We start from the raw sequence: 24,374 nt of genomic DNA on the forward strand, positions 1-24,374 counted from the left end.
GAAATGGATTTGATTTTCCTCGTGGGATCAGAGGATCAATTTTGGGCATCCCAGAAAAGTCTCCAGTGGAGGACTTCCAGCCTGGCAGGATGGTGGAGTCCACACCTTGAGGGACAAGAGGAGGAGAAGCACATTAAGAAATGGTCACTGCAGGGGCTGTGCAGGCCCTGGACGAGGGCCACCAGCCAGCCCAGGTGGCCAAGGAGGTTGTCACCATCCTGGCTGGGACCAGTGGGAGCAGGACAAGGATTGTTCCTGGGAGCTGCTGAGAAACCTCAAATCCTGAGGGCAGCTCCAGGCCCCGTATGACAAGATGGACATGGAGGAGCTGGAGTGCATCCAGGGAAGGGAACAGAGCTGGGAAGGGGCTGGAGAATTCCTGAGGGAGCTGGGAAGGGGCTGGAGAGTTCCTGAGGGTGCTGGGAAGGGGCTGGAGAGTTCCTGAGGAGCTGGGAAGGGGCTGGAGAGTTCCTGAGGAGCTGGGAAGGGGCTGAGCCTGGAGCAAAGGAGGCTCAGGGGGACCTTGTGGCTCTCACAGCTCCTGCCAGGAGGGGACAGCCGGGGGGTCGGGCTCTGCTCCAGGAACAGGGACAGGAGGAGAGGGAACGGCCTCAGGCTGGGCAGGGCAGGCTCAGGGTGGGCACAGCAGGAATTTCCCCATGGAAAGGGGGCTCAGGGATTGGCACTGCCCAGGGAGGTTTGGAGTGCCCATCCCTGGAGGTGTCCCAGGAATTCCTGGAGGTGGCACTCGGAGCTCTGGGCTGGGGACAAGGTGAGGATTTGGCACAGCTGGGACTTGATGACCTTGGAGCTCATTCCCAAACTCAGTGTGATGCCTCAGGTTTTGGTTTTTCTATTTTTCACACTCTGTGCTGCTTTAGTGTGTGGGTCTGGGCTCCAGATCAGGGGATGCTGAGCTCTGTGCACAGAGCAGGGACACAAAACAATTCCTGCTCCAGCTGGGCACCAAGGACAAATGATCCAAACCTCAGCCCAGGAGCACAAACAGCGTGGGCTGGAGAGAGAAAAACAAGCAGGGTGGGACTGATGGGCTGGAGCTGGAATGGGACAATGAACTCCAAGGTGCCAATGGAGCAGAACTGATCCCAGGGAGAGCCCCGGGAGCGCTCGTGCATTTTGGGACCATTTTGGGTCATTTGGGTGCAGCCCTGGCTGGGCTCTGGTGCTGCCCAAGGTGGATCCATGGAGGAGATCCTTTAATAAATCCCTGATTTATTCTTTAGTCCCATCCAGCTCTGCTCTAGCTCATCCTTCTCAAGGCATCAAGTGATCCTGGGATTCTGTGACTCCGTGACAGGATCATGCACAAGCACGGAGTGATCTCGTTCTGAGGTACTTCAGCCATGCACCAGTAACCCCAGAATGGATGAACTGCTCTGGAACTGGAAGTTTTTATTCACTGGGGTGATGGAAGCAGCATCCATGAGGTGTGGAACATCCCACATCCCGTGTGTGCTCCACTGACCAAGCCAGGATGATCCAGGGGCTGTGTTTCCGCCACACTGAGTGGGATATTTGCAGGAATAAAACACAAGGATGTGGCTCATCCAGTCACCTGGAATTCCCAGAAAGGCACCAGAGCTGACTGGAGAATCCTTTTCATTCCATATTAGAGACTCCTGGCAAGATTCTGCAGGAAATCTTGGTCATCTGGGTGTGCCTGCATTTGTTCTGACACTCCACCATTATTTCAGCAGCTGAGGCAGGGGGGAGATGCTGAATCCTATTTCAGCACCACCAGCAAAGGATCTGTGTCAGGATACAAAATACTTTTCCTACTTAAAAAAAAAAAAAGGAAAAAAGAAAAAAGAAAAAAGAAAAAAAGAAAAAAGAAAAAAGAAAAAAGAAAAAAAGAAAAAAGAAAAAAGAAAAAAGAAAAAAGAAAAAAAAAGTAAAAAGAAAAAAGAAAAAAGAAAAAAGAAAAAAGAAAAAAGAAAAAAGAAAAAAGAAAAAAGAAAAAAGAAAGAAAAAGAAAAAAGAAAAAAGAAGAAAAAAGAAAAAAGAAAAAAAAGAAAAAAGAAAAAAAAGAAAAAAGAAAAAAGTAAAAAGAAAAAAAAAAAAGAAAAGGAGAAATCTTTAGGAGCAGTGTGGTTGCTCTGTTTGCTCCCAGCTCAATCCACAAATGTGGAGTGCTAGAGAGGGAAAAAAAAAAAACAATTCCAAAATATAAGACATAAAATCACTTGAAATTCCATATGAAAAGGTAAATGTTAATATATACATATTTCTAGAATAAACAGAGAGAGATCTGTTCCCTCTTAAGGTGCCCTGGAGGGGTCACTGAGAAGCCCAGATGGTCCCTGGGATGATAAACCCGGTTTAACTGAGCCCGGTCAGCTGGGCTGAGCCCTGCTGCACCAGCAAAGGATCTTGCAGGGTACAAAAGACTTTCCCTCCTACCAGAAAAGAAAAAAGGGGGAAAAAAGAGAGATATATTTTGGAGCAATCTGGGTGCTCTCTTTGCTCCCAGCTCAATCCAGAGCAGCTGCTCCATGCATTTATCCCACAAAGGGGATGTGAAGAGGGGAAAAAAAACCAAAAATTAAGACATCAAACCACTTCCAATTCCTAATGAAAAGGTAAATCTTCCCATTAAAAATCCATCTGGAATGAACAGAGAGAGATGTGTTCATTTGAAGGTGCCCTGGAGGGGTCACTGAGAAGCCCAGATGGTCCCTGGGATGATAAACCCGGTTTAACAGAGCCCGGTCAGCTGGGCTGAGCCCTGCTGCACATCCCTCCTCCGGGATCCAGCTGCCATCCCTGGCCCTGGAATTTGTGTGGAATCATCAGGTGCCCTTTGAGGATGATTTTCCACCTGTCTTGTCCATCTCCTGCCAAACAAACCGAGTCTAAGCCAGGCATGGATTTCAAGGAGAAGCTAAACTGACACTGTGCAAGATGCCCTGACATGGCTTTGTGCTCATCCGACCTTTGGAATGTTAATCCAAGGCAGTTTGGAGGGGAAGGTCAGCCTGGGGATTAAAGAAAAACATGAAAAGCTTGGCAGGCTAAAATCCTGCCCTCCCTGTAAAGCTTCAGGAGGTGGAAATTGGATACAAATCTCCAAATGCTCCTAACAGCAAGACAGAGAAGCGGGAAAAATGTGGTTTTGCCTCCATGCTTTTGATGGACCCTGAGCTCCAAGTGCTGCAGGTCTGAGATTTTAATAATTTTATATTTGTCTGTCTGAGATCAGAAATTAAAACTGCACTGACGTTTAGGCAGAAATAGCCCAGTGCACTAAAAATCAGGTGCAAGGGGTGTCCTGAAGATCCCACCTGGAATTCTGCATCGAGCTCAGGGTCCCCAGCACAGGAAGGATGTGGAGCTGCTGGAGAGTCAGAGGAGGCACCAGGATGATCCAAGAGAAGGAGAAGCTCTGCTGGGAGAGCTGGGAATATTCCTCTGGAGAGGAGAAGGCACCAGGCAGAGCTCAGAGCCCCTTGCAGGGCCTGGAGGGGCTCCAGGAGAGCTGGAGAGGGACTGGGGACAAGGGATGGAGGGACAGGACCCAGGGAAGGCCTTGAGAAGGCTGCCCTGAGCAGGGGCTGGATGGAGTCACAGAATAAAGCAGGGATTTATTCAAGGATCTCCTCCATGGATCCACCTTGGCCAGCACCAGAGCCCAGCCAGGGCTGCACCCAAATGACCCAAAATGGTCCCAAAATGCACGAGCGCTCCCGGGGCTCTCCCTGGGATCAGTTCTGCTCCATTGGCACCTTGGAGTTCATTGTCCCATTCCAGCTCCAGCCCAGGCAGTCCCACCCTGCTTGTTTTTCTCTCTCCAGCCCACGCTGTTTGTGCTCCTGGGCTGAGATTTGGGTCATTTGTCCTTGGTGCCCAGCTGGAGCAGGAATTGTTTTGTGTCCCTGCTCTGTGCACAGAGCTCAGCATCCCCGATCTGGAGCCCAGACCCACACACTGAAGCAGCTCAGAATGGGAAAATGTAAAAGCTGAACCTGAGGAATCAAGGGAATGGCTTCCCACTGCCAGAGGGCAGGGATGGATGGGATATTGGGATTTAGGGATTCCTGGCCAGGAAGGTGAGCAAGTTATGGAATGGAATTGCCAGAGCAGCTGTGGCTGCCCCTGGGTCCCTGGCAGTGCCCAAGGCCAGGTTGGACACTGGGGCTGGAGCAGCCTGGGACAGTGGGAGGTGTCCCTGCCCAAGGAACGGGTGGAACTGAATGGGATTTAAAGTCCCTTCATCCCAAACCATTCCATGAATGCTGACACCAGTCAGGAACTCAACCATGGATCAAGGATGACAAGAAAATTTCCCCCTTAATCAAAGAGTTCAATTTAATGGAAAAATAACTGGATTTCTCCAAGGATTGCAGTCCAAGGAGATTTAATTCCATGAGAAGTGAAATCATGAAAGTGAGGAGTGTGTGGCTGGAAAAGCACTGATAGAACACTTTTGGAAGGGAAATGGATTCCCTGTTAATAGGAAACTCCCAGCCCTCATTTGCTCCACATAAATTATATCCATATATTTATTTATGGACATATGCCAGGCTTGGATATGGATTTATTTATGACTCCTAAATAATAGAATCCAAACTACACAGGTGGGATTTCAATAAAAACAATAATTTTTGACTTAATTCCTCAATCCTGGCACATTTTTTGAGTTCTCTAGCTCCATATATCCGACTTTTCCCTGGGAAACAGTTTTCCATGGCAGAAAATATTTCATTTTCATCATTACTCTTCTAAGCAAGCTTCTCTTTTCCCTGCCAGTGAGTGAAGCTCTGTTTTGATGCTCCTCTTTGCATTTTCATCAAAAATTGAAAGGCGCTTTCATCACCGGGGTGAGGTTTTTCTCCCAGGTTTTGCTGGGAAGCTGGATAAAAAGGGTTTGGAGCTGGCTAAGGAAAACAAACTGCCAGGTGCCTTTAGGAGAAATAAAAGTGTCTGAGCAATGTGGAGCTGCTGCTTCCACTCTTTGGTTTGGCTTGAAAAGGAAAAGTAAAAGCTCTTTGTACATTGGGAAAAATCTGAGGTGTTCTATGTTTTTTGGGAATATCAAATTGTTTGGATCAAAGGAGGAATATATTCCCATTTAAAGCCTGGGATTGTTATGTCAGAACAGAATCCTGGGGGAGTTGTGGGTTCTGGGGGGCTTTTCTTGCTGCCATTCTGCTCCAAGGAAAGTCGGATTTGATCCCAGTAAAGGAATACTCAGCGGGATGTGATCCATGGGAACACTGGAGAATTTTGGGAAATTCATTCCCAGAAATCAAACAATCATCAGTGTTATGAGTTTAGTAGAGTGTAAAGAAACCAAGGTGTCTGTTTGGAAAAAATCCCAAACCCTCTGGATGTAGGGAAGAGCTGATTCCTAAATTATTCCAGTTCAAAGCAGGGGGGAAATGAGGAAAGGGGAAAAGAGAAAGGGAAAAGGGAAAAAAGGAAAAAAGGGAAAAAGGGGGAAAGGGAAAAAAGGAAAAAAGGGAAAAAGGGGGAAAGGGGAAAAAGGGAAAAAGGAAAAAAGGGAAAAAGGGGGAAAGGGGGGAAGGGGAAAAAGGAAAAAAGGAAAAAAGGAAAAGGAAAAGGAAAAGGAAAAGGAAAAGGAAAAGGAAAAGGAAAAGGAAAAGGAAAAGGAAAAGGAAAAGGAAAAGGAAAAGGAAAAGGAAAAGGAAAAGGAAAAGGAAAAGGAAAAGGAAAAGGAAAAGGAAAAGGAAAAGGAAAAGGAAAAGGTCAAACACATTTGAAAGGGTCCATGCATTTAACTGGGAGGAATTCCTGCAATGGATTGAAATTTCCAGGGCAATTTTCAGGGAAGTCTGAGCTTTTAGATTCCCTGTGAGGCGAAACGTCCGAGTTCTGTTCTGCTCCAGACTCGAGCAAATTTGTTTGACAAGATTTGGATGAGGGCAACAAAAAGTCTGGGAAGAGCTGGAGCACCTTCAACATTTGTTTCGCTTTTATCCACTCCCATTTTTTCCACAGCCTTTTCCTCAGGTTTTTCCAACTCCTGGTTCCACAGGAATATTCCTTGCCATGAATCTCTTGAAAGTCCAGGTTGGAGCAGCAGGAATTCTTTTCTCTCCTGCTGTGACTGCAACTCAGACACTGGAGCAGAGCATGAGCCCATCTGGACCCTGCAGAAAAGCAGGAATAGCCAGAAATTTATGGGAAAACTAATAAAAGCACAAAATTTTAGCACATGTTAAAGGTTTGGAGAATTAAAGTGGGTTGGGGCAAGAAGATGGGCAAAGCCAAAAAGGGTCCGTGCTCCTGGGTGCTGCTGTCACTGAGTCCAATGACAAAAAATTCCCAGATTCCAAAGGAAATTTCCCTGCTCCATCTCAAGGAAGGTGCAAATGTTCAGTAAAGGAATTAAATCAGTTCTGGCCCTTGTAGGAAGCTCAGAGACGATTGCAGCAGTATTCAAACCCTTCCAAATTGTCTCACCGAGGTCTCCAAAGTGGAATCATTGAAGGCCTGAGATGCTTCCCACACTCCTTAAAAACTGCTTTGAATGAACTCAGGACATGGAGGGAAAATTATTTATCATCCTCTGGAGATGGACCCAGGGAACAGCTGATGTCATCAAATCCTTTCTCTTAAATCCTGACTGGGAGTTCTCAATGAAATGGGATTTAATCCAGGCCACGGTTTTGAGTTTATTTGATTCATTTTTGCCATATTCCATTTGCTGAGTGCAATCAAATAGTGCTGCTGTCACTGAGTCCAATGACAAAAAATTCCCAGATTCCAAGGGAAATTTCCCTGCTCCATCTCAAGGAAGGTGCAAATGTTCAGTAAAGGAATTAAATCAGTTCTGGGCCTTGTAGGAAGCTCAGAGACGATTGCAGCAGTATTCAAACCCTTCCAAATTGTCTCACCGAGGTCTCCAAAGTGGAATCATTGAAGGCCTGAGATGCTTCCCACACTCCTTAAAAACTGCTTTGAATGAGCTCAGGATGTGGAGGAAATATTATTTATCATCCCTTGGAGATGGACCCAGGGAACTGCTGATGTCATCAAATCCTTTCCCTTGCACTCCCGACTGGGGCTTCTCAATGCACAGCTCCGGTCAAATGGAATTTAATCCAGGCCACGATTTGGAGTTTATTTGATTCATTTCTTGCCAGACTCCATTTGCTGACTCCTGCTCTTTTTCTTTCTTATTTTTCTCCCTGCAGATGAATCATATTAAAGAGGTAACTATGGAAGCAGAATTTGGAGAGAGTGATCCTTAAAGTAATTGATGTAGGGAAGGCAATCCTGAATATGGGAGTCAAGAGCCCGCTCAGTTTAACAATTCTGTGTTAAATATGGCTTAAATCCAAACAATTCTTAGGCCAGGGAACTTTGGAAGGTCCCAGAATGGGAATTTTGATAACAACGTGAGGGTGAAAAGGTCCCTCAGGCTATTAAGTCCCCCACAAAACTTTTAAATCACAAATTCCTGGATTATAAATTTCTGGAGTTTTCCTGAAGATTAAATTAATCTGACTTAAATCCAAACTATTCCTAGACTGAGGAAGTTTGGAAGGTCCCAGAATGGGAATTTTTGTAACAACCTGAGCATGGAAAGCTCCCTCAAGTGATTAAATCACAAACTCCTGGATCATAAATGTATTGAGTTTTCCCAAAGGATAAATTCCAGCATGGAAGATCTGCTTGGCAGAGCATCCAGGAGGATGCTGAATTCCATCACTACTGGATCAATCCCTGAATTTCCGTGTGCAGATTTATTCCTGAGGTTTATCTGGGAGCTGAGATTTTCCATCAAGGATCAGCAGACAGGAATTGTCGAGCGTTCCTTTTGTGCCATGCCTGGATTAGATTTATTTTCCTCATTTGCAACATTTCAGGAGAAATCTCCTTTTCCACTCAAACCAATGGCTCCCTGGATTTCTCTGGTAAATCCAACATCTGGGAGAGGAGTCATCCTGAAAATTCCCTGTTTGAGCCACCCAGTTTAGTAAAATTTGGTGGAGAGCATTGTGGTGCTGGTTGATGGATTTATGATCTTGGATGTCCTTTCCAAACGTAACAATTCCATGATACCATGAATTTATAAAGACATTTAACCACATTCCTTAATTTCTCCTCACGTTTTTGAAAGCTCTTTTCACACTCCAGAAATTCCTCACTGAGTGAATCCCATTTGCAGAAGTCTGAAATTCCTTAGGATTGGGAATTAAAAGCAGCTCATGGGAGACATTTATGTTAAACACAGATTCCATAGGAATTGCAGGTCCCGGCTGAAGGCACTTGGAGACTGGAATTCCCAATCCAGCTCTCAATAAACAGCCCCTGTTTTCCTTGGTTTTAAGGATCTGGGAACCAGGATTTTGTGTTCCAGCACAATCTGCCCTTCCTGAGCTGTCTTAACAAATCCCAGTTCCATTTTCTTCAACATTTCCCGTTTTCCCCCTCTTCCGGCACTTGCCCATCCTCCCTCATCATAATTTCATTTTCCATCCCATCCTCCTCTGCCAGCCGAGGGAAATCTCTTCAGTCCAGACCATCTGGATGTTTTTCTTTGTATGGAATTGTTTGTTGTGGGCTCCCTTTTCCATTCTCCTTGTTTTCCATGGTTTATTTACAGATGCTGATGGACACAGTTGGACCCCACACAGATTTATTCCTTTCTGCAGGAATTCTGACAGAAAAAAAAAGGAATTTATCACCTTGGACTGTCTGAGGGCACTGGGACACCAACCAGGCTCCCCAGGGAATGGGCACATTCCCAAGGCTTCCAGAGCTCCCGGAGCATTTGGACAACACTCTCAGGCAGGGATGGATGAGATATTGGGAAGAAATTCCTGGCTGAGAGGGTGCGGAGGCCCTGGAATAGAATTCCCAGAGAAGTTGTGGCATCCCTGGACCTGTCCGAGGCCAGGTTGGAGCACCCTGGGATAGTGGGAGGTGTCCCTGCCCATGGGATGATCTTTAAGGGCCCTTCCAACCCAAATCATTCCATATTTCCATGAATGCTTTATTTTCCATCCATGTGCAGGTTTATAATTCCAACTGCACATGGACCAAATCTTTCATTTGGAAAGAATGAAGTTTGATTTCTGTCCTGTACAGAAATCCACGCTCGTCTCTCCGCTTGCCTGGAGCACAGCAGCAAAACCCAGGAGGAAACAGGGATTTAATGATGCTCAATTAAAAAGTACCTCATTAAAGGCAGATATTGAGACCAGGTTGGTCTGGGAAGGGAGCAGAGGGTGAGCCAGGCAGCAACTCCATGGAACTGAGCACTTCCAGGATTTCCTCTTGGAAGCAGACTGTGGAACTCAGGCCTTTGAGGTGGCTGAACCTCCTCTGGGTCACTTCTCACTGATTTTTGGGAAGCAGCTTTGAATTTTGGCTGATTTCTTCCAGGTGTGTGGCCAGGCTGTGCTGTTGGAGCTGGAGGAAGGTTGGAAAATCCTTAATGGAGAGGAAGGAGAGGTCAGCGTGGGGCCAGAGGTTGTTTGAACGGGAAGAGCAGAAATCATCCCAGAGGGAATCTGGGCACTTCACTCCACGTGGTTTGGGATTTTTGCTTCAGAAGCACCAGGGGAAAAATCAACTCTTTTGCTGTGATTTACCCCAAACACGGAATATTTGGATTTTTGGCCCCAAAGACAAGGAAGGAGCTGCCTGTGAACCACAGCTGAGCTGGAGATGAAGCTCCAAAATCTCCAGGAACAAAAAGCTGCCTTGAGAAACATCCCCAGCCTTGCCCAGCTCATTTAGCACAGCTCCTGCTCTCACAGGGGAGGCTCTGAGAGCCACTGACATTGAGAGATCAGGGCAGCAGAGCCCCGGAATCAGCAGAATTCCAAGGATAAGCCGGAAGGTGAATGATCCAAATTTCTCCATTGTGCTGAGTTAGGTGGCTGAGAGCAGCATAATGAAGGAGCAGCTTCACGAAAGGTCCTTCAGGGAGCACAAAAAACATCGGGAAGTTGTTCAGCAGGAGGCAGAGCTCAGAAAAGCACCCAAAAATGCTCTGGGAATGGCTCCTTCCCGAGGATTCCTGCTGCTGAACGAGTGGGATGGGCCAGGAATGGACAAAGGATTTGCTCCTGCAATGAAGGGGGTCACTGGAAAATAAGTGATGTCTTAATCAGAAGAAAGGCATTTGGTGACAAGTCATACTGGGTTATTTGGAATTCACCTGGAATCCACTTGAATCCACCTGGAATCCACCTGAAATCTACCTGGAATCCACCTGAAATCCACCCAGGACAAATCCACGGCCCTGCAAAGCACGTTAAGTACAAAAAAGAAAAGAATCTTTAGAAAATACAGTTAGACCAGGAAAAATACCTTTTTATTTAATACTCCTAGTGATGAAGGAGTGGGATGGGTCATGAATGGAGAAAGGATTTTTTCCTAGAATGAAGGGCATCACTGGTAAATAAGGAATTTATTAATGAGAAGAAAGGCATTTGGTGAAAAGTCTTATTGGACCACTTGGAATCCATCTGGAATCCACCTGAAATCCATCTGGAATCCACCTGAAATCCACCTGGAATCCACCTGAAATCCACCCAGGATAAATCCATGGCCTTGCAAAGCACGTTAAGTACAAAAAGGAAAAGAATCTTTGAAAAATACAGTTAAGCCAGGAAAAATACCTCTTCATTTAATATTCCTGGTGATGAAGGAGTGGGATGTGCCAGGAATGGACAAAGAATTCATTCCTGGAACGAAGGACATCACTGGAAAATAAGGAATTTCTTAATCAGAAGAAAGACATTTGGTGACAAGACTTATTGGACCCCTTGGAATCCACCCAAGACAAATCCACAGCCCTGCAAAGCACATTGAATAAAAATAGGAAAAGAATCTTTGGGAAATCCAGTCAGACCAGGAAAAACACCTCTTATTCCAGGTTTCCTGGAAGTAATGCAACAGGAAAACCAGAAATGCAAAGCAGATGGTTCTGGCTTCTACTGGATGGGATTTGGGTGGCTTAAAAACAGGAATATTTCACCCCTACCCTGGGATGATTCCCTCCCTTTTAACCCACCGGGCTGACAAAAGGAAGAGCAGCCCAGAGCAAAGGATTTTTCTTTGCTGCTCTCTCTCTTCACAAAAGATCCTTTGATGGAGTGCAATCTGTCTTTGCACTAATTATTTGCTCAAGCGAAATGACATCTGTGAGCTGGTGGCACAGGAGTGACCTAGTGGGGACAGAGGTTCACTCCCACTAAGGAAAAAAAGAAGGGGAAAAAGAAAGCCTGGAGGCATCAGGAAGTCACACAGCATTTATTTTCATATGATCTGAAAGTGTCCTTGCCCGTGGCAGGGCATGGAACACAGTGGTTTTTAAGGGCCCTTTTAAAATATTCAGGGATTTTAGGATCCCTTAAACTCACTGGGATAGCTGAGCCAGAAATCCCTATCCTATAAATAAGATATTTATCCTAGAAATATCCTATTTATAGAATATTTTGATCACCTAAGTGGAAAAATAAACCAAGTGTTGACTGGGGGGACACAGCTGGGAATGTGACACCTGAGTTTTGGGGGGCCAGGGCACCACAAAGGGGTGTGTGACAGGGGACAGCATCCAAGGGAAAGGGAGGATTTGGCAGGAATGACAAATGAAATGTAAATAAAGGCTCTGCACTCACGTGTTGGTGCTGTGGAGGAACAAACTGGGGAGGAACCAAAAGCTGAGACAGCTTAAAAATTGTCATTTTCCATTTTCTCCCCCCCCAAAAGTGTCCTCATGTCAGCTGGGTTGCTGTGACACCAATTTGTCACCTGCAGGGAATCCATTGGAAAACCTGGAGCATTTCCTAGTCTGGATTAATCACGGGAAAGGCTGTGCAGATTAACCAGGGCTGGGTTCCCACACAGGCTCTCAGACAGGAATCTCTGTGTGTGGGTTGGATCAATTCTACCCCGCTTTTCCTTTATTTTGAGCACCATGGAAATGGAATCATTTGGCTGGAGCGAGGCCAAGACAATTGTGAAGTTAATGAATTTCTGAGCAGGTTTTTTCAGCGAGGCTTTGTGCTTCGAAAAAGCCACTGAGCACAGAATTAACTGGGCAGGGTTACAAAGCAGCCAAGGCAGAGGCTGCAGGAGTCAGGGAGAGGTTGCGTGGGGAAAAGCTCTTTGCTTTTATCTCCCTGTGTGTCACAATCACAGATGATGTTTTATCCTGGCAATTAAAGGAGTGATTCCACGCTAATTTAGGATGGGAAAGGAACAACTGGGGATGCAGGGCTAGAGCTGGTGGGAAATGGGAATTATTGCTCCAGCCCCGGGGTTGCTGTGGGACGGGGTTGTGGAGGAGTGTGAGGGGAGGAAAGGGCACTTGTGATGTTAAAACCATGGAATTGTTAAGGCTGGAAAAGTCCTGCAAGATCATCAATCCAGCTGTGAATCCAGCCCACCTTGTCGCCACTAAACCACGTCCCCACGTGCCGAGCAGTTTTTGGGATGGCAGCTCCACCCCTGCCCTGGGCAGCCCGTTCCAGTGCCTCACAACATTTTCTGTGGAGAAAGTTTCCACAATATCCATTCTAAACCGCCCTTGGCACAACCTGAGGCTGTTTGCTCTCATTCCTTCTTTTTACCTGGGAGAACCAGGTAAAAACCACCTGTGTTCCCTCTCCCTGTGGGAATAGCAGCTGCTTCACGCCAGGATTTGCTCTGGATCAGCCCTGCCACCTCTGCCTGTATTTCCCGCTGGCTCTGGAGCAGGATTGGGATATTCCCTCGATTTCTCCTGCTGCTGGGATGGTTCATTCACTTCCTTGGTGGATTTGGAACAAAGCTGCTGGAAGAATTTCTGGGAACAGAAACCACTCCTGGGGGAATATCCCAATTTATGACGCTTGGACGGAGCAGCTGTGGCTGCTCCTGGAAGTGCCCAAGGCCAGGCTGGAAGGGGCTTGGAGCACCCTGGGATAGTGGGAGGGGATGGAATGAGATGGGTTTTAATGTCCCCTCCAACCCAAAGCATTCCAGAATTCCTTGGAATTGTTCTGTACCTCTGGGCCTTTACCAGAGCATGGCCTAGAGGTTGGTAGGGAGAAATAATTCCGTCTTCCTCTGGAATATTTTCAGGCAGTTCTAAGGCTCTGTTGGATTGTTTTATGGGACAGTGACCGTCATGCTGTCAGCAAACACCCTCTGGAGCAGCCCCTGGCCACAGGACAGCTCATCCCGTGGGATGGGGGAAGCTTCCCTCTCCCAGAAAAAATGTTCTCCCTTCCCAGCAGGTTCCACCTTTCAGAAATCTCCTTAAAACAGCCTTAAAATGAAGTAAAATTTAGGCCAAAGTGTTGCCCAGACTCAGTTTGCTTTAAAAAAAAAAAGAGAATTTCTAGTGTTGAATACTGTACTTTTCCACAAAATTTGCATTTGCATAGAATGTGTCCTCAGGCTACTTCCCAAGGATTCTGGGCATCGTTTTCCCCCATTTATTAAAATGTTTGAACTCTGGAGAAAATTTTAATTTTTTTTTTGTTTTTTTTTTTTTTTTTGTTTTTTTTTTTTTGTTTTTTTTTTTTTTGTCAATACCAATGTTTCCATTGCTGCCCAAGCTGGAATGAGCTCAGGGTTCTCATCACACTTTTCAATTAACTTTTCTTCTCCTCATCAAGGTTGTTGTTGGATTAATTCCCTCTCTCTTCTTTTCTTCCAGGAAAAATAAAATAAGGAAAACAGCCATGTTACCTGAGAGGAAATAGTTGAATTCCTTGGAAAAAAAATGGTTGGAAAAGGGAGAGTTAAATCCAGGCAGTTTAATTCCAACCCTGCTGAAGATTTGAGCATTTTCATGGAAGCTGGATGATTTTATGGCTTAAGAAATGCTCTAAATCTGAATTTTGGGGGTTATTTGAGAGGGTGGGTGATCCAAAGGAAACAATTTGTGGATTAAGAGCTTCCTTCCTTCTCATGGAGTCCTGGAATTTCAGAGGAAGGTCCAAGTCTCCTGCTGCTCCCAGGGACCCATAAGGATACAAGAATCGTGTTGTTAATTATGAAAGGAAAATTATTTAGCTGTGGGTGGTGTTGTCCATTCTCCCATTCTGTCCAAACTCCTTGGAATTCCACATCAGAGCCAGGGATCAGTGATCCCCCTGAAGTTTTATCACAGGATCCTGTGACATTAAAACAAATTTTTGTCCACCCTGCTACGAACAAAATGTGAATTTTTATGTTCTGGAGTGACACAAGAGCAACAATAAATTGCTCTTCTTCCATTTTTTCCCGTTGGGGGGTGGCTGAAGATTGGTGTTCCTCATTTAGGGAAATGTTTTCCTAATGGGGCTCTGCCTCTGGGAGAGGAATTATTTGATGGACACCAACAGTTTGTGTCGAGTTTTTCAGGGAGTAAAAAAAAATAAATTTGTTAGATGAAATAAGAAGCCAGTTAATTTCTCCTTCACAGTTGTTTCATGTAAATGAAGAACTGGAATTCTTTGTGAGCCATCAAAGCTGGGAAATAAATGCACAATTAGCTGCAGGAAAGTGCTGAAAGCCATTAGCCCTCATTTTAGAATAATAACGCACTTCAAGCCTATTTGTTGAAATATAAATACAATTATGGGGAAAGAAATTAATGCACAGTGGGGAGTTTCTTGAAGATGGCATCGCATTTTCTGCGGCACGAGATTAAGTGAATGAAACCGTGGGGTTTTGGCGAGGCGAACAATGGGGACGTGGTAGGAAAGGAGATAAAACGGAAACAAAAAATGTCGGAGCATCCCCAGCTATGGGGATCAAGGGAGATAAAGATTTGCCAAAGGGAAGGATTTGTCTGAGGGATGAAAGGTGCTCCCAGCAGGAACGAGGGATTCTTTGGGACACAGCTGGAAGTGGAGATGTGGAGAGGCTCAGACCACTGGAAGTTTGGCCGAGGAGATCCAACTGATCCCTGCTGCTCTCAGGCTGCAGATCACGGAATCACAGAATTCACAGAATTCACAGAATCACAAAGTTGGAGGAGAGCTTCAAGACCATCAAATCCAACCCAGCCCCAACAGCTCAACTCAGCCCTGGCACCCAGTGCCACATCCAGGCTTTGTTAAACACACCCAGGGATGGGGACTCCACCACCTCCCTGGGCAGACAATTCCAGGACTTTATCACTCTTTCTGTGAAAACTTTTTCCTTATATCCAACCTAAATTTCCCTTGGTGCAGCTTGAGGCTGTGTCCTCTGGTTCTGTCGGTTCCTGGAGAAAGAGCCCAACCCCAGGTGGGCACAGCCACCTTTCAGGAGCAATGGGGAGTGCTGAGGTCACCCCTGAGCCTCCTTTTCTCCCTCAGCTGTTCCTCACAGGGTTTGTATTTCCATCGTTGCCTCCTCTGGATGTGCTGGAGCATCCCAAGGTCCTTCCCAAACTGAGGGGCCAGAGCTGGGCACAGCACTCGAGGTGTCCCCTCAGCAGTGCTGAGCACAGGGGACAATTATCTCCCTGCTCCTGCTGGCCACACCGTTCCTGATCCAGGCCAGGAGCCATTGGCCTTCAATTCAATATGGTCACCAGTGCCTGGGCAGAAGCTTCTCTTTGTTCAACATCATCATTTTTGAGCTTTTCTCTGCCATCCTCCCTGATCCCACCAGGAAACTTCCCTGGAGGTGCTGGCACAGAGCTGGAGACTGGAAAAGATCCCCCAGGAAATGGAGCTGCGGGCGGTGAATTAGAGGTGGCCATGCTGGGATCCACCAGGAGGGGTGGCCTTGGAGGAGAAGCCTGGGGATGAAAACACCTGGCAAGAGTTGGTTGGGCAGGGCAAACTCAGCCTGGAACCACGGGATCACGGGATCAGAGAAACACGGGATTGGAGGAGGCAGAAACACGGAATTATGGAGTCACAGAATCATGGGAAGAGAGAATCACAGGATCATGGGAACAGAGAATCACAGGATCACAGGGTCATGGGATCACAGGATCAGACAACCACTGAGACATGGAATGGTTTGCTTGGGAAGGAACTTCAAAGCCCATCCATCTTCACTCACTGCCATAGGCAGGACACCTTCCACTATCCCAGGTTGCTCCAAGCTCTGGTGTCCAACCTGTCCTTGGGCACTTCCTGTGAGGGTGGGGAGGCCCTGGCACAGATTCCCAGAGAAGCTGTGGCTGCCCCTGGATCCCTGGAAGTGTCCAAGGCTGGGTTGGACTGAACTTGGATCACCCTGGGATGGTGGGAATTGTCCCTGCCAAAAAAAGGGGTGGAATGGGATGGGATTTAATGTCCCTTCCCACCCAAACCATTCTGGGCTTCTGTGAATGGACAAATCACAAAAAACGTGGGAAAAGTCTGGAATCTGTTGACAGGAGTAACTGAGCTTCAGTTTGGGAGCTCATAACCTTCAGGAAGAGCCAGAGTGTTCCTCATCTCTGAGCATGCAGAAAATCAGCTGGGAATCCTCCGTACTTCCATTTATCTGTGTGCTGCTGCCCTCATGAGCTGACACTCTGCCAGCTTCCTTGGATATCCCAAGGGAGAAGGGAAGGAAGGAAAAGTAGGAAAATCACTGTGTCTCTTTCCTTCCTTCCTAATGCCGGCAGAAAATCCCACAACATTTCCCCACATCAGCTTTTCCAAATGCTCCGTCATTCAGGATTGACTTCCAAGAGATCACAGAGCAGGGCTGGTCCACTGATGTAATAATTTCAATCTGAATTGCCAACACGAAATGGAGACAGCAGAAACTGCTGGTGACAATGACATAAACGGGACATTTCTCTGCAATTTTTATCATGAGATCCCCCAGCCACTTAAAATGGGGATGAAAAACAATTTGAAAGAGAGCAATATGTTAATCTCTCCTTGGACACAGGTTGAATTCCATCGGGGATCTGTAAAAGAGGGATTTATCCCAGCTAAGTGCAGCTGTGTGGAGGTGATGGACTGAAGAGTGGCAGTGTGGCTGTGCCTCAGCAGATGCTGGGACTCGCTCAACACAGCACAGGGGGATGGACACTTCCAGCAATCCAAGAATCCCACGCTCCGATCTGAAGATGTCAGGATCCAAACAGCTCGAACTGGATAAGAAGAATCCCATTCCCAGGGTGGAATTTCAGGGTCTGGCCACCATTAACATGATCCTACCTGGAATCAAGATTTGCAATCCATTGCCTTCAGAAAACCTCTTTTTTCTGAGATTTTAGATGTTGTGGACACAAATAAATTCATAGAAACACGGAATGGTTTGGGTTGGGAGGATCTTAAAGCCCATCCAGCCCCACTCCTGCCATGGCAGGGACACCTCCCACTGTCCCAGGTTGTTCCAAGCCTCATCCAACCCGGCCCTGGACATTTCCAGGAGTCCAGTGACAACCACAGCTTCTCTGGGCATAAAATAAAAATTTAGAAGGCACCTTGAACATCTTTCTTCTGAACCAAGGCCATTTTTGGCCACCAAAGTCATTGCTCCTCTGCTGACTTCCTCAGCAGACAACCTTTGCCTGGTTTATTTCAATCCCCAGGCTGCGAGGATCCAAGGAAAACGGGAAACAGCTCCCACGTGGCTTCCTCGGGACACATCTGCAGCTGCTGGAAAAGCTGCTGGCAGCGGCGAGCAGGTCCTGCCTGGGCCAAAGCTTCTCCTGGAGAAGCAGCTGCAGAGAGAACTCGACAAGGTGCAGCTCATCTCTATTCCGGTGACATTTCCAGGACAGCAAAGTGACTTTTCCCCCTGCAAGGCAAAGCAGCTTCTGACACGAGGGTTTGCTTCATCAGCCTGCCAAGCTGGGAGCCAAATTTATCCGGAATCCTTTTAATTCCACTTTGTTCCTCACCCTGAAGTCCTCACGTTCATGGAGAGGGTTTGGATGCCCCCGGGCAATTTGTTAACGCTCTGTTAATGCCAATTACATCAGACCTTAAGCGGGGAGGATAAGGGGAGTTGCTCCTGCGTGGAGAGGGGAATGTGAGAAAGCACATTCCCACCTGATCCATGAAAAGCAACGAGCTCCCGGTTGCTGAAGGGCAATAAATAATGAATGCAGGGAAAGCAGGTTGGGGTTTAATTGCTCAGCCTGACACCAGCGGGTGACGGGGAGGGAAATGGGGTGGGATGATGGGATGACACCACAGCTTCATCTTTTCCCACCAACCGGCCGGAATGAGTGATGCTAATGAAGATGTGAGGGGAGTGCTGCAGCTCCCAGGAAATCCTCTGGAAATGGAGAAGGTTCCCATAAAGAGCCAAGTCCAGCTGAGCGAACCAGGAGTTTCCTGTGGCTGATTTCGTCAGGCTCTAATCAAAACCACCCAGAGGCACAACCCTGGGAGAGACCAGAGCAGCCCCAGGGCTTGGGTCTGCAGGCTGTTGGGGTTTCTTCCCTAAAATATCAGGCTGTCCTCAGAGCCTGGGAGCCACTGCAGCCCAAGGAGAGGAAAATGTGACGTTATTCCAGAGGTACATGGTGAATCCCATGGGGCTGAGACCCTACAGCAGCTGAAGGGTGAAGAGGGACTGCCCTCACCTCCCACTTGGCCCTTTAACCCTCCTATTTCCACATGATTTTCCTGGAAAACACTTGAAACATAAATCATAAAACTTCAATCTAGCAAACAGGATCACAGTCCCAGTGTCTGCCTCTATTTACATTCCTGAAGCCGGCAGAGCGATGGGATTGGTGCTAAATTGGGAAATTTTCCCTTGGCTGTGCCATCAAAAGCTTGATGTGCTCTGATCAGCAGCTCCTTGAGAGCAGATTGGGAAAAATTAGAACCTGCTGGAGACTTCCTGGCTTTGGGTTCAGCTTCCATGAGAGTCAGGGATTTGGGATCGGTGCAGTTCCTGCCTCAAGGGCTGATGTTTCTGATGTTTCTTCCTGTGCATTGCTGCCTTCTTGGAATTCTTTTTTATTATTCCCTCCTGGATGAATCATCTTTTCCATATGGCTTGTGAGAAGAAACAATTTCTACCCAAATTTGTCTGATTCTTCTCAAACCTTTAATTGCCATGGTTACCTGCCAGGGAGCCCCAGCGGATGCAACCAGCAGAAAATTGGGAAATGATTCCTGTTTCTCCACGGTCATAAAGATATCTTTGCTGATTCCTTCTTCCCAAGGCTCATTTTTCCATCAGTTCTTATTTCTATCCATCCTGATGGATTCCTGGGTCTCCACTTGGTAATATGGAAGGGATTCCTGGCTGGGAGGGTGGGGAGGGGCTGGAATGGAATTCCCAGAGCAGCTGTGGCTGCCCCTGGATCTCTGGAAGTGCCCAAGGCAGGCTGGACACTGGGGCTTGGAGCAGCCTGGGATAGTAGAAGGTGTCCATGCCTTTGAATGAGATGAGTTTTGAGGTCCTTCCATCCCAAACCACTCCATGATTCCATGATCCTACACCAATTCCAAATGCTCCAGAGGCAGCCTGGACAATAAATCAGTTTCCAAGCTCCAACACCGGAATTGACTCAAAACATATCAACCAGACCTTTCATCCAGGGAACAGCACAGGCAGCAAGAGGTTACCGAGAACTCCTGATCGAGCGGTGCAGCTTGAACCCAAAAAACCAAAAGTAATTCACTGCTCCCTTTAAATATATATAATTCAATCTTGGAAAGGATAAAAACCGGAGAGCTAATTTGGGAATTTACAGCCTGCACATCAAAGCCACACAATGCCACAGGTGTGGAAATGCTCATTATTCAGCTGGGTGATAAGCAGGTATCAATTATGTCCCCAAAAACTTTATCTCCACGTACCCAAAATTCAGAAATTATGGGGTTTCAGGATGATTTTGTCTTGCTGTAATATTGGTGATTGAAGAGCCATAAACTGAGTGTAATAGAAGGGAATTTCTTACCATAATTAAACAACAGAACTTGTCTATTTTAACCGCAATTGAATGGTGGGGATGTCTTTCTCATGAGCAACAAATCCTTTTGCTAAATACTTCACATAAGGAGGCAGACTGAGCATTTGCACTCAGATTTTTCCCTATGAAAGGAAATATTTTGATTAAGAACGTATTGGCTGTGACTCAGTTTCTTATTTGTCATTATGAAGGGAAAATCAGGATTTCCTGGCTGTGGGTGATGGCAGCACTGCTCAATGGAGAATGGATCTGATAATCCCAAGCTTTCCTGAGGCTGAGCCAGGATTAACTTTAAGCAAACCAGATTTCCTGGTCAGATAAGGGGTAAATCTACAACGGGATCGGGAAGCAGAGCTTATTAACAACTCCATGGAAAATCAGTGCTGTGCTTCCAGAGGCAGGGAGGTCACGGCCACCTGAACCCTTCTGGCACCGAGTGACAAAATTATTTACAGCCTTTTGTGGCACCAGGGCTGGGCCTGACCCTCCCGAGGTCCCTGTGACCGATTCTGCTCTTGTTTCAAGCAATTCAGATGTTCAGTGTCCCCATTAAAGGGTGACAGCAGCTGGATGTGAGCCAGGGGTGCCCAGGTGGGCAAGTTTGGGAATCCAGTCCTGGGCTGGATTGGGAATTTTGTGGGAGCAGGAGCAGGGCGGGGATTGTCCTGATTGTCCCCTGTGCTAAGCACTGTGAGGGACCTCAGATCCTGGGGGCAGCTCTGGGCCCCTCCTGACAAGGACATTGAGGGGCTGGAGAGTGTCCAGGGATGAGACTCTGGGGATTCCAGCCTGTCCCAACCCTTTCATGAAGGAATTCTTCCTAATATCCAATTTCAACTTCTCCTGGCCCAGCCTGAGGCCGTTCCCTCTCCTCCTGTCCCTGTTCCTGGAGCAGAGCCCGACCCCCCGGCTGTCCCCTCCTGGCAGGAGCTGTGAGAGCCACAAGGTCCCCCTGAGCCTCCTTTGCTCCAGGCTCAGCCCCTTCCCAGCTCCTCAGGAACTCTCCAGCCCCTTCCCAGCTCCTCAGGAACTCTCCAGCCCCTTCCCAGCTCCCTCAGGAACTCTCCAGCCCCTTCCCAGCTCCTCAGGAACTCTCCATTCCCTTCCCAGCTCCCTCAGGAACTCTCCAGCCCCTTCCCAGCTCCTCAGGAACTCTCCAGCCCCTTCCCAGCTCCTCAGGAACTCTCCATTCCCTTCCCAGCTCCTCAGGAACTCTCCAGTCCCTTCCCAGCTCCTCAGGAACTCTCCATTCCCTTCCCAGCTCCCTCAGGAACTCTCCAGCCCGTTCCCAGCTCCCTCAGGAACTCTCCAGCCCCTTCCCAGCTCCCTCAGGAACTCTCCAGCCCCTTCCCAGCTCCTCAGGAACTCTCCAGCCCGTTCCCAGCTCCCTCAGGATCTCTCCAGCCCCTTCCCGGCTCCAGCCCCTTCCCTGGACACACTCCAACCCCTCCATGTCCATCTTGTCATGAGGGGCCCAGAGCTGCCCTCAGGATTTGAGATCCTTCACCGTGCCCAGCACGGGGACAATCCCTGCTCTTGTCCTGCTCCCAGACAATTCCTGGTCCATCTCGGGAGCCTTTGGCCTCTTCGTGCCCACCTGGCTCATGTCCAGCCAGGAGCTGAGGTCCCTCAGCCTCTCGTGGTGCTCCAGCCCCTTCCCAGCTCTGTTCCTTCCCTGGACACTCCAGCCCCTCCATGTCCTTCTTTTCATGAGGGGCTCAGAGCTGGGCACAGGATTTGAGGTCCCTCAGCTCCTCCTGGTGCTCCAGCCCCTCTCCCAGCCCATTTTTCCATCCTGTTCCCATGGTTTTTGAACACCTCCAGGGATGGTGACTCCAATACTTCACCACACTTCCAGAGAAGAATTTTTTCCCGATATCCCAACTCCCCCTCCCTTGGTGCAACGTGAGGCCTTTTCCCCTTTTCCCACCTTCTAACAAGAGGTGCCAGAACCTGAATTTTCCCTGCTGTGCCCAACCTTTGCCTGGCTGTCTATTTATCCATAAAAAGAGCTGGAGAAAGGAGCAGAAAAAAAAACCAAACTCCAAAGGAGCGACAGCTCAAAGCTCCAGTGAATAAATCAAAGGTGTTTTAGCTCCATTTACTGCTGACACAATGCTGGGAATTGTGGAACACGAGGTCATTCACGAGGCCTTTCTGTGGCATTTGATTCCTCTTTTTCCACGGAGCAAGGCTGGAATTTGACCTGGGAATGCTGGTGATTGTTGGAGCCACGTGAAACGTTCTTCATGTCATGCTCACTGTAAAAAAAGACATTTTTACTTGGGTGTGTGTTCAGCATGGAGCTGGAAGCAAACAGAGAAAAGAGGGAAAATGGGATCTCAGGGAAGAAACAGGAACAGCTCTTAGCAAAGAACCATTCCCTGACCCCAGACTTTGAGCTTGAAAATGCTGGGAGGGGCAAAAAAGAAATTAATAATTTGCAAAGATGAAGAATTTACATCCCCAGCCCCAAAATTCCCCACACTGTGGGGAAAACAGCCTCAATCAGATCTCTCTGCTACCAAGAAAATAAAAATATTGGTTTCTCATTTCCCTTTTTGCCTTCATGGCTTGGTTTCTTTTACACCACAAATTGTGTAAAGTTGTGTTTGAAACTGGAGATGGAAGGAATTTGATTTCATGGGAATGTGGGAAAATTGTGGATGTGAGTTATCCACCAGTGTTTTATTTTAAAGCTTGGAGGGAAGAGAATTATGGTGTTCTTTGTAGATTTTATCAGAAACAAAGAGATCTAACAAATGTATTGCAAAGTTCTTCAGGTTTTTCCCTTAAAAAAAGGGATTGAGGTGTAGGATTTTTGGTGATGAAGGATATAAATAAAAATTGGGAGTCAGTTGGCTCAGATTCCCCGGAATTGTGGCTGGCAGAGCCTGAGCTCCCTGTTCCATTCAGAAGCCAAATATTCAAATTAATTCAATGTTTCATCCCAATCATTCAAATGATTGATTCTGGGAATACTCAGAAGATAAGGATGAAAAGGTTTTACAGGAGCTGTGTCTTTGGAATTCTGCTCTACCAGAACAGAAATGCAAAATAGAGGAGATGGTCTGAAAAAGCAGCATTTCCTTCAAAAATGGCCTCATTGTGGGGTGCTGATGTGTGGAATCACATCCTTTACCTAAAGCCCAAGCGCTGAACATAAAAATTATATTATTTTATGGATTTCAAGTAAAACACTGGCAGATTTTATCTCATAAATTGTCTCATTTCCTTTCATAAATCCCGTAGGTTCAGCAGAACGTTAAGAAAATTCTAATTTTTTTCCTATTTTTTTCTTTTCTTTTCTTTTTTACTCTGACACAATTTAATTTTTTTTTTACTGACTATTAGGCTTAAAAAAGGAATATGTAATATTCTTTTTTTTCAGATATAATCACGTACTTCCACAAAAATAAAGCAGAATAAGCTGCCTGCAACCCACAGAAATTATTTAAATTGTGTTTTTTCAGTGACTTTTTTTTTTGCTGTTAGCAATTCTCATCCATGGAAAATATTTGATCCCTCCAGCAAGACCTGAACTCCCTAAAATCCTTTAAAACCTTAAAAATCTGAGGAATTCAAGGCACCATAATCAGGCATGAGGGGATTCAAGGATTTTCCTGTGCTTTGGAATGGGAATGAGGATGGAGATGTTGGAAAACATTTTTTTCCTAAGGCTTCTCCAAACCACGGCAATAAAACCCAGATCTAAGAAGTGTCTCTTATTAAAACTCATCAATTTTTAAAAGATTTAATATCTGGATTATGAATATCTGATGTTTTTTAGCGGCCTGGTTTTCTGAGCACCAGAAAACTTCTCCTGCTTGCCAAAAATTCCATGTTGAAATTCCGGATGCGGAGGGGTTTTATCCTTAAACCTGAGACTAAAAGGGTTGGCTTGGCTTCCTCATTTCCATATTTTTTAGACACGAGAGAGCGGGAAAAGAGAGATGTTATTATATATAATGATTTATGGAAAATACAGAATGTATTGAGCTGATCCAAGCTTTTCCTTGGTGGAGAATTGCAGGAACTCAGGGATGTGTGTCCCAAAGAGCCGGATGGAGCCATCGAGGGTTGTTGGGAATACTCAGTGGGAAAAACAGGATGTGGCTGGAGAAGGGGCCATGTGGAGAATTTTCTGGGAATGCCATCCCTGGTCTGGCTCTGGGGCAGGAACGAGGCCGGGAATTGCCCATGGACTGGAGGGGGATCGAGAACACCCCAAACCCCCGGAGCCTCCAACCCATCCCGGGAAGGTCTGGAAGAACAAACCAAGCCAATAATTATTTTTATTCCCAGGACAGGGAGAATTCATCCCTAAAAAGGTGCCCCCAAATCCCAGGACGCTGCACATCCCATCAGCTGGGCCAGCACTGGAGCCAGCGCTGGAGTTCTCCCTTTATCCCGTTCTCCCTCTCTCTCTTCCCTTCCACCCCACCCTTTATCCAAACCCCATTCCCACGGGCTCATCCCAGGAGACCAGGGACAATCCAACACCAATTCCCACAACAAATTTATAATTTATTATCATAAAACTTTGTTATCCTTTCCAGATCCTCTGAATTTTATCATT

Source organism: Lonchura striata, chromosome 6 (genome assembly GCF_046129695.1).
Source record: "Lonchura striata isolate bLonStr1 chromosome 6, bLonStr1.mat, whole genome shotgun sequence".
In the NCBI taxonomy this organism is placed as follows: Eukaryota; Metazoa; Chordata; class Aves; order Passeriformes; family Estrildidae; genus Lonchura; species Lonchura striata.